The sequence below is a fragment of the Gallus gallus genome, chromosome 6 (genome assembly GCF_016699485.2).
Source record: "Gallus gallus isolate bGalGal1 chromosome 6, bGalGal1.mat.broiler.GRCg7b, whole genome shotgun sequence".
NCBI classification, from domain to species: domain Eukaryota; kingdom Metazoa; phylum Chordata; class Aves; order Galliformes; family Phasianidae; genus Gallus; species Gallus gallus.
The window spans coordinates 888,229-902,523 of record NC_052537.1 but is presented as its reverse complement, the minus strand read 5'-3'; the positions used below and the strand labels follow the sequence as shown (position 1 = coordinate 902,523).

The 14,295-nt window shown below is 50.1% G+C and overlaps 1 long non-coding RNA gene across 6 annotated transcripts in view; it reads left to right on the top strand.

The window, feature by feature from the left end:
• LOC777017 overlaps positions 1 to 14,295 on the top strand; it is a 515,269-nt gene that overhangs the window by 326,644 nt on the left and 174,330 nt on the right. The window lies entirely within an intron of this gene.

Here is a 14,295-nt window from a genome sequence, read left to right as displayed (position 1 = left end):
AGGAGAAGCCGAGCTTCTTGGAGGCGGACTTAGAGCCAGGCAGCCAGTCCCAGGCACCAGGCAGCAGCACAAGCTCTGAACTAGTCTCTCAATTCCCAGAGGAGTCCCTCTTTTACTCTGGATCTCTCTTGCCCTTCTGTCTTTTAATGAGTAAAGGCATACTCATGTTCAATCAACACCTTGACTCCGTTCTGGGTCTTCATTCACAGGGACTGGGTTCAATATAAAAAACTGCAAGGCACTTCAGCTTGCAATGGTATGGCTTTTGGCTGTGTGCTGCAGAGCTCTGTCTTTGTTCCCACGTTGTATGGCTTTGGGGTGTCTGCAGGGAGAGATCTGCTACTGTTTTGTATGGTAGCAAATAGCATCCTGGTTGCTGCTCATTAAAATCCCCAGCTTCCTGGCTGCAGCTTTGTGACGCTTTTCAATGCTTTGTGATGCTCTTTGATGCCTTGGCTGTTCCCTGACACCTCTCTGCTCCTGCAGTGCCCATGCCTGGCTCTCACCTATGAGCTGGACTTGCAGATCATCTCCAGACCTGTCATCATCACACTGCAGCAGGAGAAGTTCATCCTGACCAACGTCAGGCAGTACTGCTTGGTCTGCACGTTACTGGCTGCCTCTGCATCTCTTCAGCTGCAGTACCATCTCTCAGGGAAGTCAGATGCAGTCACGCTCCTCTCCTGAATTCTGTGCTTGATTAAATCCAAAGCAAATCTTTACACTACAATGAGCAAACCATGCTGTCTACCAAAGAGGCAGGGTTTGTGCCCAGGATTTCAGGAAGAAGGACTGGTATCAGCCCAGGGCAGGATCTGGGTCCCCTGGGGGACAGCAACTACAGCCCCTGTCCAATCCGCACGGTGACCCTGAGCCATCCCTAGGGTGCCCTGTGACCTCCTCCTCCTCCTCTGCACAGCCCCACAAAGCACAAGGGAAGGTCTGGGAGGTGGCAATGCCTAGATGCCCCTGGAACAGGCCAGGAATGGTGCCCTCCATCCCATCCATCCCCAGGCCCCTGATGCCCAGTCCTCAGGCTCCAGGATCTCTCAGTGTCCCTGTTCCAGGGCCTCACCACCCTTACTACAGAATCACAGAATGGTGCTTATCATAGAAAACTTCTTCCTTATGAAGAATCTAAAGAGTCCGTTCCCTCCTTTGTTACAGCCCCCCCTTGAGATACTGAAGGCCACTCTCAGGTCTTCCTGGAGCCTTCTCTTCTCCAGGCTGCACAGCCTCAGCTCTCTTAGCCGTCCTTGGAAGGTGGTATTCCATCCCTGGGACCATTTTTGTGGCCCTCTTCTGATCACGCCCCAACAGGTCTATGTCTCTCCTGTACTGAGGACTCCACATCTGGATGCAGTGCTCACAGTGCAGAGGGGCAGATACCCCTCCCTCACCCTGCTGGCCGCGCTGCTTCGGATGCTGCCCAGGGTATGGCAGGCTTTCTGGGCTGAGGGCACTCTGCTGGCTCATGCCCAGTTGCCATCCATCAGTACCCTCAGGTCCTTTTTGGCAGGGCTGTGCTCCATCCTTACATCCCCCAGCTTGTACTGAAAGCAGGGGGCTGCCATGACCCAGGTGCAGGCCTTGCACCCGGATTCATTCAACCTCATGAGCTTCCTCTGGGCCCACTGCTCAGCATGTCTCTCTGTTCGCATCCCATCCTTTGGACGTGCGGGCTGCACCATGCAGCTTGGGGTCACCTGCAAATCTGAGGGGGCACTCAATCCCAGTGTTGATGTCATTGATGAAGACGTTAAAGAGCACTGGTTTCCAGTACTGACCACCTGAGGGACACCACTGGTCTCCACCCGGACATGGAGCCCTTGACCACCACTCTGTGCATGCGATCTTGCAGCCAGTCCATCCAACAGTCTACCCATCAAATCCATATCTTCCCAATTTGGAGCTGCTCTTTTTGGTTCCGATCTGCGGGGCCTGCAAATCCACACAGTCCAATAACTGACGATCCCTTTCCTCCACCGGGCTGGAGGCAGGGCCCCCTCTAGTTCTGCCTATTGTATTCATCGCTCACTTCTCATGAACGTGAACCAGTACACTTAACCCCAGAATCAGATCAGACCATCCAGTCTGTCCGGAGAGCTGCCCATTAGAAAACTGGAGCTGTCATTTTTTTTCTGAAGAATCCCCTTTTCCTATTGTTTTCCTCCTGCAACTCACCTGCCCGTGCATGTAGGACTTGAGGTGGGTTTTCCATCCCACTTTCTCATATCCTCTCCACAGTCACACAGGTAAAACCACAGGATGTCATGTTGTGTGTAACTGCTATATCCTCTCTCCCAAGCAGCGAATGCTTAGTTCTAATGGATGAGGACACTGGTTGTACAGACGGGAAGCAGGGCATATAGTCTTGGAATTGCTAGAACTCCTGGGGCAAACTTCTCCACAGCTGAGACATAGGCCCAGAGGGATGAAGAAAGCCTATCTTCCTATTGCCAAAACAGGTTGGCTACTTCATTCACCTTTGGCCTTGGGTTCTCTTTTCCAGTTCACTCCTGCCAGGGTGCTGGCATATGATGGTGATGCATTCTGTAAAACTCTCCACATAGATCTCATACATATGATTTCATCTGGATCTTGGGATAGTGTATTACTGTGTAATTTAATAACATACATCATCTCTAGAACAGCTAGTTCACTCACATACTGGATACCTCTCTCCATGGTGGCTCATTTGCCTGGGTTAGATACCAAGTCTCCCTTGAAAGGATCTTTCCCTCGCAGCTGACAAGGGTCCCCACCACTGGGAAAAGACTGCGTCCCTTTCCCAGTTCCTCTGGGAATATCGCTTTCCCTAGAAAGACATCTCAGCTGCTTGGCTTCACTGCCCACTAAGTCCAGGCTACTCACCTCACCACCCCAGCACGGCAACAGCCCAGTGGCAATGTGCACATTTGGCCGATGGCCATAATCCTTTTGCGTATCGTGCAGCTCAGCCAGCATCAGAGCTCAGATGATTTATATCTCTCCCTCCTCCTCCCCATCTTCATCCTCTGTCTTACCAGGAGTTTCTGTCACACAGAATCACAGAACTGTGTGGGTTGGAAAGGACCTCAAGAAATCACTGAGTCGAAACCTCACGCTAAAGGAGGCACCCTACAGTAAGCCTCACAGGTAGACATCCAGATGAGTCAAGAGTATCTCCATAGAAGACTCCACAACCTCTCAGGCAACCTGTTCCAGACCTCTGTCACCCTCACAGTAAGGAAGTTCATCAGCAGGTTTGTATGGAACACAACATGTTGGAGTTTTACAACATTGCTCTTTGTCTTAGCACTGCACAACACCAAGAAGAGCCAGGCCTCATCCATTACCTGTCACCTCCCTTCAGATATTTACAAACATCAGTCAGTTCACACCCTGCCCAAAAGCCACAGCCTGGCTCGATACAGCTGCTTCAAACCAGTCTTAAACTCTCCAGGAAAGGGAAATGTCACAACCCATAAATGAAGAATTGCTAAGGGTCAGAGTCCACAGAATACCACAAAAGAGGATCTCCAAGCAGAAGACCTGCTTAAATGAGGCTTGAGAGGGGCGGAGCCATGCTACAGCAGTTTGCACATGTGAAGTGCTTCCAAACTGTGCTCCCAGGGCCGCCTATGCCCCTTCACTAGGTGCTCAATCACTGGTTCAGGCTTTGACTTAACTGTTCCGGTATAGTACCCTTAATCATTAACCCTCACCAGAATAGGTATTCCTTAACCATAACACAAATGAGTAACACTTTAACAGTTTGATGAAGAATAACCCTTGAAAGAATAACCCTTAACACTAACACACAACATGGTAATACTTAACCTGAACACTAACCCAGAAATGGAACCCTTAACTGTAACACCAAACAGCAACTCCTAATTGTTAACCCTAACTCTAAATGGTAAACATTAACACTAACCCAAATTGCCTAACCCTTAACCATAACCCGTAATGGTAACCCAAACACAAATGGGTAACCATTAATGCTAGCCCCAAAGAGGAATGTTCAATGCTTACTCACACAGATAATCCTCAACCCAAACCAAAATTGTAACCCTTAACACTAACCCAAATGGGAAACCTTTCTGTCCTAACCTGGGACAGTAACCCTCAAACGTAACCCTGGCAGTAAATGGTAATTCCTAAACATAACCCCAAATGGTTAACCTTAACAATAACCCCAAATGGCAACGCTTGACCATTAATGCTAACCCAAATGGGTAACCCTTAATGCTAAAACATATTGGTATTTCTTAACCCTAACACAAATAGCAAACCCTTAACCCTTAAACCTAACCCCCAAATGATAACCCCTAACCCTACAGAGTAATAAACCTTAATGCTTAATCATAAGCAAAAAGGGAAAGCCTTCACGCTTACTACAATCAGGAAACTCTTAAACCTAACCCAAAAGGGTAAGCCTTAACCCGTATTCCCTACCCAAAATGTTAACCTTTAACCCTAAACTCAAAATGGGGAACCTTTATCCCTTAACCCTAACTCAAAAGGGTAATCCTTAGCCGTAACCCAAAAGGGTAACTCTCCACACCTGAGAAGTACATAGTAACCCATCAGCACTTTTTTCTGCGGTCTTCAAGGCCTGTACAAACACATGCCACCCTGTGAGTCCGTGATCTTAAAGGACACTCCCCAACACAAGCAGTCCATTGTACCGTGATCTTCAAGGACCCTTCTAACTCGAGCCCATTCCATGGTTCTGTGGTCTTCAAGGACACATCCAACGCAAGCCACTCCCTGTTTTTGTGATCTTCAAAGACCCTTCCAACACAAGCCATCCTGTGGCTCTAGGACCCTTCAAACTCAAGACATCCTAGGGTTCTATCATCTTCGTCTTCAAGAACAACTTCCGAACACAAACCCTCCCTGCGGCTTTAGGATCGTTTAGGACTCTTCAAGCTCAAGCCGTCCTAGGGTTCTATGATCTTCAAGGATCCTAGCAATACAAACCCTCCTACGGTTCTGTGGTCTTCATGGATCCCTTGCAGTACAAGCTATCCTTTGGTTCTTTAATCTTTCCACTTCTTCCAAACACAAGCCCTTCTGTGGTTCTACGATCTTAAAGTCCCTTATAACACAAGCCATCCTCTGTTTCTGTCATCCCTTCCAACACAAACCTTCTTATGAGGGAACTTGGGGGTGTTGGGTCGATGCTCAGATGAGCAAGAGCCAGCAGTGTGCCCAGGTGGCCAGGAAGGCTGATGACCTGCTGGCTTGTGTCAGAAACTGTTGCCAGCAGGAGCAGGGAAGTGATCATCTCTCTGTACTCAGCGCTGGTGAGGCTGCACCTCGAGTACTGTGTTCAGTGTTGGGGCCCCTCACTACAAGCAGGAAAGCTGGTACAGGGTCTGGAGCGCAGGTGTTATGGGGAGTGGCTGAGGGAGCTGGGATTGTTCAGTCTGGCAGAAGCGGAGGCTCAGGGGGGACCTCATCGCTCTCTCCCACTACCTGCAGGGGGGCTGTAGAAGGAATCACATAGAATCACCAACGTTCAAAAAGACCTCCAAACTCATCTAGGAGAATAATTTTTTTCGTAATATTTCAACCTGAGAGTGCTGAGGTATAATGCTCCACAGTCAGACCTACATGTGACTGTTGGGGCCCTGATGTTTCTTCTCATGGGCACACAAAACACTCAATGACCATACTGGGAGGCAAAAAGCACAGCAGAAGACGATCCTCAGCTGCAGACGCTGATGACACTCATAGCAATAAGAGAGAAGTATGTGTGAAAGGCTTACGTTACAAAAGGAATGACTGATTGTCAGCAGAGATGTGGTCTAGCACTTGTTCTGCTGGAGCAACTCCAGTGTGGCCATAGATTTGCACTACGGAGCAAAAACAAATCTCAGCCAGAATAATACTGTCAAGCCTAAAACCAACATTCGGCTCCTAAAATCCTGAGTTGTTGGTTGAAAAATATTTCAGCCCTGATGGTGTGCTCAGTGGAGTTGTTTCTGTGCATATTGTCTCCGTTCCCTCTACTGCAAACAAAATGCATTCAAATCCCCAGGAAGAAGCTCATGAATACTGCCGCACCCTTCCCGATCAATCCTTCCAGACAGCTCGGCTTTTCTAAACAAAACATACTATGGAAAAGTCTCAGGGGGGTAACCTAGAAGCCAGCGAACGCTGACCTCTTCTGGATACTTCTAGAAATGGCATCGAGGCATAACCATTGCAGCATACTTCTACGCAACGAGGCGTAACCGATCCCTTTTATTCACCTCCCTCGAGAAAAGGTCAACTCTCAGCCCCACTTTCATCTGCTTGGTGAGCTGGCTCAGTTCAGAGTTCTGCAGGAGAGCAAACAAGGTGCAGAAAGAAAGACTCCAGAGGTTACAGCTATGTTTCAGCTGTTAAGACTTACATCTTTTCCTTCTATGCTCATTTGCTCTTGTGCCTATGTGGAGTAGAAACAGATTGAAATAATTGAACTGATTGAAATCTTAAGGGTCATGCATGTTTGATGCAATACTGTGCAGATCCTAAATTGATACGGCTTATGGCAAGTAATGTAATTTACCACCAGGTCAAAAAAGAATTATGTTTCTTGAAACATATGATTTTGCACTACGGATATACACTATTGACTAGAGAAGGTATCATGACATCAAGACAAAGCTGCAAATGAAGCTCTCACTGAAAAGGCATTTATAAGCTGTGTTTCAGATGTCAGGGTCTTGAGTGCCCTCCCACCTTTGTTCCTGCAGCTAGCACTTTTCCTCACCAGCTACCACCTCCACCTCCCCACTCGTGTTGCTGCCCAGCACCAGGTAGCTCATTTTCCCCTGCTCCGACATCACCCATCACTTTCTGTGCTCCTTCCCTGAACAAATCAATGTGTCATTTAGAAGTCCGCCTGAGCTGAGCAGTCACAGCTCTGTTTCCTTTCCCTGAAGCTGGAGTACAGCCAGGCTACAGAGCAGCTAAGTAAGATAAAGTTGCATGGAAACAGATGTTAATTAAGAAGAAGAAATGTAGGCCACTCATCTCTTCTTCATAATGATACGGGCTCTGATTGAGGTAAACATCCGTGAAATCCATCAGATGAGATTTACTTCTGCCAATGTGTTTAAGGCCGCTGGAAGCAATGGTGTAGCAGTCTCTGGCATGCGGCTCTGGGAAGGAGGCCTGAGGAAATCCCACAGATAATTCCACACTGGCCTAAGTAGCTTTCCCACCGGATGTCTCCCTGTGGGGCTGCCAACACACTTCAGGCCTGGAGCTTAAACTGCATCAACTAGTCTTGAAACAGTGTCCTTAACGTAGCTAGGCTGTACTGGGAGGAAAGAGTGTAATTTGGACTGAGCTGCATCCACACCAGGGGATGTCTTCTCAGCAAGGAATGGGAGCGGCCTACCAAAGGCAGGCAGTGCACGATGGTGGGAAGACGGTGTGTCTTCTGTCACAGCCTGTGCCTTCAGCTCTACTGGTGATGTCCCAGCAGAGCTGTTTTCCCCAGTCCGGGTGGAATGGTGGGAAGTGATGCAACAGGAGCAGCGAGGATCAAGAGCAGGCGACTGCTGCTGTGACTGCCAGGGGCTCATCTGAAGGAGCACAGTTTCAGCCCGCTAAGGCCTCAGTCACCTTCACAACACCCTTGAAAGGTGCTCGCTTACGCCGGGCTGCTGCGTATTCATGCTGCGTATGAATGCTGCATCATTCATATTTAAGGATAGCCACAGCCCTTCCTGGGTTTTAGGCTCATGCCATTTACTGGGGGCAAAAATAATCATCTTTATGCAAGTCCTTCTTACTAAAGCCCTGGCTGCCTTAGCAGTGATGCAGAATTCTTAGTCGAAAGGATGCCGAAGAGACGGAGGGGTTCCATGGGAGCAAACAAGCTGTAACACAGCTCACAACAACAACAACTGCTCACAACCAACATGGGCGTGGAATGGAACTTTTTGCTCAAGGCTGCTGCAGCCCACCTTTGTGCTCCCACGCAGTCATCTCCTTTGTGCCCTCCTCAGGTATGTCCTCTTACATGATAGCATAAAGCGAGATATGGGACACTGTCTGTGCAAACAGGCTGAAGTCAAGAGTCCGAGAAGTAGAGGGCTGAGCAATCACCAACTGTATGAAATACGGCAAGAGCAAGTGACTGCACCTAAGGCAGGAGAACCACGGATATATGCACAGACTGGGGGACACGTGGACGGAGAAGAGCTCTGTGGAAAGGGATCTGAGGGATCTGGTTGGTGATAAGTTGAATGTGAGTCAACAGTAAGCCCTGGTAATCAGAAAGGCCAATTGTATCCTGTTGGGCATCAGGCATAGCACTGCCTAATACGTATAAGGTCATTTGATTTGTTCAGCACAGAGCATAGGATAGATGCTATGACCACAGAGCTAATGTCATTGTGGTCTACAGCTTCCTCACAAAAGTAAACAGGGAGGAAAGCAGGGATCGCTTTCATCTAGCGACCAGCAATAGAACCTGAGGAAACTGCATAAAGCTGTGTCAGGGGAATATCAGGTTGGATATTAGAAGAAAGTTATTCACTGAGAGGGTGCTCGCTCTTCTGGGAGTTGACGTGAGCTGGCAACTATCTCCAGGATTTTCCTTCTGCAGATGACCCATCATCAGGGCTTCCCTCAGGCTGCTGGGAACGGCACGTGCAGCAGTAATGATCACAACCTGTGAGGCTCACGCAGCCTCAAGAGTAGAGGCCTTACAGAGATATCTTGTCAAATCAGAGGGCAGTCACCAAACTTAGGAAATTTAACAAGAGCAACTGCCAGATTCTGCACCTGGGACAGAAAGAGACTTAGCTCTAGTAACTAAAGTGAATGTGACTTTAGGCTGTATAGGAATGTAGCTTCCCCTCATTGCAAAAGCTCACTGTTAACAGTGAAGAACAGGATTCAACTGGAGAAGTCAAAAGAGACATGAAGAATGATGGGATAATGTCTGCATAGCAGCAGCTGGAGAAGCACTGCCCGTTCTGGGAAGATGCCACCCAAGAAGCACCACCTAGAACTGGATGAATGGACGAATGAAAGAGGGAGAGAAAATTAGATTGGTTAAATTAGATTGGTTACACTCAACAGCTTGAGTTGGAACTATGTAAGAAGGGGTTATGGCAACTCATACCAACTATGGAATTGAAAGTAACAAGGTTCCTCCTAGGGGACACTCACCTTGAGCTGCAAATCACAAGAACTGCAAACAAATGAGGCTGAAGGACAGTCAGACTGATGTACCAAAAGGAGAAGTCAGGCTTGAACGGGAGAATGTTGGAGGGGGCAGCAGCATGATTCCTTCAGAGCAAGGTGGAAGGAGTGCAACTCCTGCAACAGTTTCTGGAGACCAGGGTGGAAGCCTATAGGTGATGGTCCTCTCACCACCAAGCATCCAGTTGCCAGCAGTGGGTGAGTTCATTGGGACTTTGAGCAAGTCTTCAATTTGTGTTACTAAATTCAGGCTTGGAAGCACACTACATATGGGAGAGACACTTGGTGCAGGAAAGGAGATGTCCGTAGGCAAGGTACTCGAAAACTGAATGAAAAGAGATGAAGCTGCAGATGTATCAACAAAAGTGTAAGCACATGACATTTGACTTGGCAGGTTTGTGGGAAGGTCAGCTTCCCCGTGTTTGTATTTCTCCATACTAGAGAGGTTTTATCCGCTGGCTTGCTTAATTGCAGCACGTTTCACATGCGTGGATAACGTGCAATAGCATCCTTGACCCAGACCCCATTTCCATATTGCATCTCTTCCTCAATGGCCTGAGGTGTTACGGATGCACGTAGATGGAAATAATTATCTCTTAGAGTTGCTGAAGCACTGTAGAAGTTTGCCAAGAGAAGCTGTGGATGCTCTGTCCCTGGAGGTCTTCAAGGCCAGGGTGGATGGGCTCTGGGCAGTATGACCCAGTGTGTGGCATTCCTGCCCACGGTAGTGGGCTTGGGTTATAAGTTCTTTACCGTCCCTTCCAACCCAAGCCATTCTATGATTCTGCATTTCTATGACGTAAGCACCGGGCCTCACGCAGCCCTGGTGCAGTGTATCACAAGAGCTTCAGGCCGTGGGGAGCTGCCACCCAGAATCACAGAGTTGTGAGGTCACAATGCCCCATCCTATGGCTGTGCTATGCTGTGCTGTGAGCTCACAAGCTGCGACGCTGTCCTGTGCTGCAGGCTTCGCTCTGTGAAACACTCACTGTGGCTGCAGCGGTGGTGGTGGAAGCATGGTGCAAGTGTGGGGGCCATGGCCCCTGCCCGCCTTGTCCTCTTCCTCCTACTGTGGCCATGTGTTTCCAGGAGACCTGTGCTGCTCCATGGCGAGCACCAGGAGCAGGTGGGTGGGCAGAGATGGGACCCAAACTGAGCAGCACTGAGGGCAAGAAGTCAGGCTGTGTCCCCACGGCCCTGTGCCACACTTCCCTGGGGCCTGCCTTCCATGGGGGTGGTGTTGGGCAGAGGGTGATGGGCAGCACACAGGAGCCGGGTAAGAGCCCGTGGCAGAGCTGCTCCTCAGGGCTGGCTCCAGCCATGCCGGGCCATGGCTCGCTGCTTGCTGGCTGGAGCACATCCTGGGAGATATCCTGGGGAGAGCTCAGAAGATGCGTGCTGGAAAAAGAGCGAGCATTTGTGCTCAGGCTCATGGTATTCCGCATAGATGAATCCCAGTTTCCAACAGAGCCACAGCCCACAGCCCAGAGGAAGAGACAGACATGCTTTCCTCCGGTGCTTCAGTGTGACCTTCCTGTACGTCAGAGGCCTCCCAGTAAGAAAGCCCCGAGAGGCTGTATCTTCTTCCATGCGGTCTGTGAGGGATGTGGCACATGGCCTGGAGAGAGTATTGTGTACGCTGCCAGGTGCCAGCCTACAGGTCATCCTGGACACCCTGCAACTTTCAAAATCATGACCTGAGTCCTTCTCCCATCCCGTTCCACGACCCACATGCAGTTACTGAGAGAGAAAGAGATCACTCCGTGCAGTGGGGAACTTCTCTCATCTGTTCTTGATTCTAGATGATGAGCTCAGAGCTCCCTTTCCAGGTGATCCTTTGGATCCGGATTCTGTGCGTGTGCCCGTGGGACAACCCAGAGGTAAGTTGTGAGTGTCTGTCTCCTTTAAGGCAGAAACGTTCATGCTCTCATAATTTACATGGGTGAAAATTTTACTGAAGATCCTGTCAAGGTCTTCCTAATGTGCTTACGCCTTGAAGGGCTTGCACAGATAAGTCATAAGTATTTTGTTACACATGTAGTGGAAGCTCTCCTCACCTGTATCTGATCACGCTTGTGTCTACAGGCCCTGCTGGTGAATCAGCAGAATGGAATCCTGTCTATGAGCCTGAGGGGGATGCTGGAGGTAAGTCACCAGTCTTCCTTTGTTCATATATTTGCCTGGGATAGTCAGCAAGGGTTCCGCTTTTCACCAGCCAGCAGGTTCTTCTCCCGAGAAGCATGGATGGTCATTGTTTCTTGGGTGCTCCGTGCTGTCAGCGTTGCGTTGGCTTTGTCTCTGTATCTCCGAGGTCTCCCAGTAAGAAAATTCTAGGGGCCGAGTGTTCTTCCGTGAGCTCTCTGAGAATTGTTTCCATGGCCTGGAGAAAGTATTTGAAAGCTGTGGAATACCAGCCAGCAGGTCACCTGGCCTCTCTGCAACTTTGGAACTTTCCCCCCCCACAGCATTACCTGAGTGAGCCCCTTCCATCACCGCAGGTCACTAAGGAAGAGAGAGATGGGCACATGCAATAGGAATGTTTCTCCTCTGTCCTTGATTACAGCTGTGCCTCCAGGCAGTGGCTCACCAAAGCCTAGGTTTAATGCAGTTGAGTTTAGAGCTGGGGTGAGCTCCAGCTCTGGGCAGTTCCACACGGGGTTAGTTCTGTATGATGGTGGTGCCCCGGCAGGCACCCAGGAACTGTTTCCAAGGTGCTCCTGTGTGGAAGGGAGAGAACAGTGTCGTGAAGGAATCCCCCAGCTTTAACTGCATCTTGTGTCATTCTGACTGGAAGGATGTTTAATGGGAGTTGCTCTGTCCTGCATTTCTTTGCAGATGTGCTGGAGGAGGTGATCCAGGTTCCCCTCTAGGTTCTGGGACTGAATCTCCAGCAGATCACATGGGTATGTCATGACTTTGTAATTCCTTAGAGAGCTTTCATTGCCATTTCAGTGCCATTTCATGGCACGATCTCCCGTATGCTCCACTATTCAGTGATGCTGTAGAGTATGACTGAAACTTTTCATGGGTCTTTGGTTGCAGAAGTGCCCCCAGGGAAGGCCTGGCCTGATCCTTGGTTTCCTCCTGCACTGGAGCCCTGCTGGAATCCCAGCAGGAGTAGTTTGTCTTTACTGACTCCACTGACTCACCACTGGTCTTCAAAACTTCCTGCACATGATATTTAACTTCATACATTCTGTCTAGGTCCAGAAGAAGGAAAGGATGAATCCAAAAGAGTAGAATACTCCCAGGGCTCATCCATCTCTAAATGACCTGCTGAAGGAAATGGAGAATGCAGCGCGTGGTGAGTATACTTCAGTGTGTTCACTGAGACTTGGGAAGCTGAGGTTGATATGCATGTGTGGATAAGCTGTAGCCTGCACAGCAGGAAGGGATCTCTCAGAGCCGTGCTGTGTGGTGTTCCATGTAACACCTTGCAGGACTGTCAAGCACCAGAGATGGTCTGCTGCCACTTCTGCATCCAGCCAAGACCCAGAGACAGCTGCTCCCCCAGCATGACCGTAATGTCAGAGCTGCTTTGTGCAGGCATTGGCACCCTGGTGGCTGCAAGTGGCGAGTGCTGTGCTTCTGTTCATACAAAGCCTCTCTGCTGCTGAGCAAGTTCAAGGCAGGAGGAGCATCCCAAGCAGGGCTGGCTGTCTTTGCTAATCCTGGAAACGAGGTGGAGATGCTGATTCTGGAGATGTTTCTGCTGGAGCTTGAATTTCAGCCTGCAGATGCCTGGCTGTGATGGGTGGAACACGATGGTTGGTGATGCTCACAGCACAGTGCGTGAGGGCCCTGCATAGGAGCTGATTCCCTCGGGAGGCGTGAGAGGTTTGGCACCCCAATTCCTGGGAGGGCCAAAATGCCCTTGGGCAGCGGAGGGGGTCGCAGTGGCTTTGGGGGACTGGGACCAGCAGACTTTGCCTGAGCTCAGGATAGGAGTAGCTCAGTTCCTGGTGAGAACACATCACATCCAATCCTACTGTCCTTTTCTTTCTAAAGGGACTGACCAACAAACTGCACAGGACGCGCTGCAGGAAGGCAGCCATCCCACGCTGCCAGTCTGGGACAGAGGAACGCAGACAGCGCAACGACTGGCATGCCAGGTAATTTCTGTCTGTGGTCATCCAGAGTCACTAACCAGAGTCAGTGTGTGCCTGCGGCTCTTCCTGCCTGCTCTTGCACCCCAGCTCAGCAGCCAAACCTGAGCGTATGAGCACAGAGCACATGTAAAAGAAGCCAGGGGTGGCTCTCTGAAAATGGCTGACCTCAGTGGGGTTTGGTGAGTTGTTCCAGCAGGGTGCCGGAGAAGATGCATGCAGCCTCTGTGACGCTGCTCACCTCCCACTGCTCCCAGTTCCCAGAGAGTTGTGAGCTTTGCCCTTGGATGAGCGGGGCAGGTCCTGTGTGGTAGGAGCGTGCAGGAGTATTTTCCCCCTGGGCTGGCTCCGGCTGTGCCCTGTGCTGGCTCGAGGCTGACCTTCAGCCTGAGGGGTGTCCTGTGGGAGAGCTCAGGACGCGTGCGCTGGGGGAAAGTGTGAGGGCTTCTGCTCTGCAGTGCTCCCGCAGACCAAAGCCCAGACCCCAGGGCAGAGCCCCAGCCCTCAGCCCCAGAGGAATACGTGGGCAGTGCTGGGCAGCCTCACCCCTACCCAACGAGAATGAAGCAATCCTTTTTGTCGTCTGGTGCTTAGACACCAGAGACAGAGGTACCCACTGATGAAAATCTCTGGGTCCATCAAAGCACACCGAGAGATTGTCTGTAGTGCAGGTGAAGGTAACGTGGGACACTGTCTCATTTCTTCCAGGGATGAATGCTGTGGAAAAGCACAAAGGCTGCTGCTCACAAATCTGTGCGAAAGCGCAGCATCGCAGCGATGGTACTGTTCTCAGCTGTGCTGCGTCTGCACTGTTGTTGGCCTGTGGTGCTGCGTTATGGATGTGCAAAAAATACCTGTGAGTTGGCTTTTCCCCAAAACACTTTATTGCTGCATTTGGCAAGGAGGCATGCTGTGGTGCCAGGATCCTGGACGGCCAAATCAGTTGCTGGCAGTACACTTCCAGGACTTACAGTTGCAAAGTCTTTCAAGT